We start from the raw sequence: 3319 nt of genomic DNA on the forward strand, positions 1-3319 counted from the left end.
ACATACCCACACACCATGCTGAGTTTAGTTAGTGTTGCCCTATTGTACATGCATTTAGAGTTAACCACTTGGTGTTGGATTATGTATCAGGGAGCTTGTCCTTCAAAAAATTAATTATGTCTTCTTCAGCTACCATTGACTGCCTGTAGTTCTATTTCTAGGAGTAAGACCTTGTGAAATTTCCCCTAGCCATATTATCGTTTCCACTGGTGTTGTCATTTTTGATGTCTTGTGACACATTTTTCAATGCAATGTCTACACATAAAATGAATGCATCTCTCCACTCTCACCAGAAAAGTTTCCTTACGCAGAAGATGATGAATAACACAGAAACTCACAACTAGCCAATGACGAGTGAACAAGAAGACATAGGATGCATTACTTTTAGATTTCCAAATGTAAAAGAGTATAGGCTTTTGAAGAATTCCCTTATATTTTGGATATTTGTACTGTGTTTTGTGGTGTTTCCCTTCTCTTCTCTGAATCATTGATTTGGTTTGGATTTTTCTTACTTTTGAGTAGCTAGGTTAAGGTTTATCTTTTTTTCTTTACACAGAACCAACACTTGGATTCACTGTGTTTTTTTGTTGTTGTTGTGGTAGTGGTGGTTTAATTTACTTCTATTTCATTTATTTCTGCTCTGATTTATGTTATGTTATTTCTTCTCATCTGCTGGTTTTGGGTTTTGTTTGTTCTTGCTGCTCCAGATTCTTAATTTTTACCATTAAGTCACTTATTTGTATTATTTCAGATTCTTAAATGTAGGCAATAGAGCTAAAAGCTCCCTTATTAGGATTTTTTTAATGGATCCCAATGTTTTTGTTGTGTCCTACAAACATTTTCATTTAGTTCCCTAAGTACTTTTATTTCTTTTTTAATCCCTTCTTTGACTCATTCATTTTTCAGGAATGTATTGTTTAATTGCCATGAGTTCATGTAACTATGAGAGCATCTTTTGATGTTAGTGTTAAGGATTACTGCATTGTGGTCTAATAGAATGTATGGAATTATTTCAATTTTCGTATTTGTTGAGGTTGGTTTTGTGCCCTAGTATGTAGTCCATTTTAGAGAAATGTCCATGGGATGTTGAGTAGAATATGTACTCTGAGTAAAACATTGTTTGGGTAGAATATTCTATAAATGTCTTTTAGGTCTATTCAATGTATGATATTATTTAATTCAGATGTTTCTCTACTTATTCTTTGTACAGTTGAACTGTCTATTAGAGAAAGTGGATATTGTAATCAAGTACTATTACTGAGTTAGGGATAGTCTATGTCTTGAAGTCTTGAAGTATTGTTTTTATGAAATTGTATGCACCAGAGTTTGCTGATTATATATTCACGATGGTTATGTCTTCTTGGTCATTTGCTCTCTTGATCAGAATGAAGTAACTTTGTCTCTTTGGATGAACTTTTGTTTGAAGTCTATTTTGTCAGATATTAGAAGTTCAATGCCTGCTTATTTCTTAGTGCCATTTGTTTGGAATATTTCTTTCCGTTCTTTTACCCTAAAGTAGTGCCTATCCTGGAAAGTGAGATTACTTTATTGTAGACAAAAAAAGAGCTAGATTTGTTTTTTTTAGTCCATCAACTAGTCTGTGGCTTTTGACTGGGGAGATGAGGTCATTGAGATCTACAGTTATTATTGAAAGACATGTTTTGGGAAAAAAAAAAGACAGTTGTGTATTAGTTACTGTCTTTTTATTTTCTGTTTGCGTTCTTGGTCCTATTTGGTTTATGTAATTAAAACCTCAAGTGATTTCTTTCTATTGCACTTTGGACATGGTCGTTCTTTTCTGCAGTCTATTTTAGCGCTTCAATTATACTCTATAGTGCTGATTTGGTTGATATGAATTCTTTTAGTCTATAGTAGGCAAGATTTTTTTAAAAGAATTTTATTGAGTGAGAATTCATGTGGAGGTCAGAGTGAATGCAGGTGTGTGTCCAGCAGAAGGAAACATGGCTGTCAAAGTGTTTGAGTCCATCGGGAAGTTCCCCCTGGCCTTAGCTGCAGGAGGCAGTGAACTCTTTCTTGTATAATGTGGATGCTGGGCACACACTTGTCATCTTTGGCTGATACTGTGGGGTACAAGACATCATGGTAGGGGAAAGGACTCATTTTCTCATTTCTTGGGTAGAGGAACGAATGACCTTTGACTGCCGCCCTCAACCATAGAACGTACCAGTTATCACTGGTAGCAATGATTTTCAGAACATCAACATCACATTATGCATCCTCTTCATCTGTTGCAAGCCAGCTTCCTCAGATCTACACCAGCATCAGAGAGGACTGTGATGAGCAGGTACTGCCATCTAACACCACAGAAATACTCAAGTTGGTGGTAGCTCACTTTCATGCTAGAGAACTGATCACCCAAAGAGAGCTGGTGTCCAGATAAGTGAGCAATGGCCTCACAGAGAGAGCAGCAACCTTTGGGCTCATCTTGGATGACGTTTCCCTTACACTCTGATCTTCAGGAAGGAATTCACAGAAGCTGTGGAAGCCAAGCTGGTGGCTCAGCAGGAAGCAGAGAGGGCCAGATTTGTGGTAGAAAAGACTGAGCAGCAGCAGAAGGCAGCCATCATCTCTACTGAGGGCGACTCCAAGGCAGCTGAGCTGATCACCAACTCCCTGGCCACCGAAGGCAATGGCCTGACTGAGCTGTGCAAGCGGGAAGCTGCCAAGAACATTAGCTACCAACACGCTTTCTCTCAGAACATCACGTACTTGGCACCGGGTCAGCCTGTGCTCCTCCAACTGACTCAGTGAGACCTGCCTTGCCTCCACCTCCTCAGGCAAGCTGGGCCACAGCCATGATCATTCTGAATACCTCCTTCTTTCTGCCCCCACCCCAGAAATCACTGAAATTTCATGATTGTCTTAAAGTGAAGGAAATAAAGGTAAAATCACTACAGAGCTCTAAAAAAATGAGTTTTGTACCTTTCATACAACAGTTCTCAATCAAATTTAGACAACCCCCTCCCTCATCCATGTCCTCCACCACCACCTGTCCTCATGTATTCAGCTATACATGTTAAGTCCTATCCAGTCAAGCATTTGTACCCACATGTCTTTTGGTGGAAATTCATCCACTGGAGTCTGGTCCACCCATCTAGAGACTGTTGGTAATACCTACTGTCCCTTATGCAGTAGTACTCAGTCTCCAATAGTTCCCATACTAGGGCAGACTGGCCACCCATTTCTCTTGTTCTACTCTGGGCCCTTGTCTGATTGAGCAGGCATGGGTCCTGTGCTCCTGCACTCATCAAAGAATCTTCCATTTGCAACAGATGGAGGCTACTTCAGAATCCCACAA

The 3319-nt window shown here is 39.4% G+C and overlaps 1 pseudogene; it reads left to right on the forward strand.

Moving 5' to 3' along the window:
• The first annotated feature begins 1961 nt into the window (after positions 1-1961).
• On the forward strand, positions 1962-2772 carry LOC103743845 (annotated as a pseudogene).
• Positions 2773-3319: the final 547 nt, after the last annotated feature.

The sequence above is a fragment of the Nannospalax galili genome, unplaced genomic scaffold (genome assembly GCF_000622305.1).
Source record: "Nannospalax galili isolate Female #2095 unplaced genomic scaffold, S.galili_v1.0 scaffold2, whole genome shotgun sequence".
Classification (NCBI taxonomy): Eukaryota; Metazoa; Chordata; class Mammalia; order Rodentia; family Spalacidae; genus Nannospalax; species Nannospalax galili.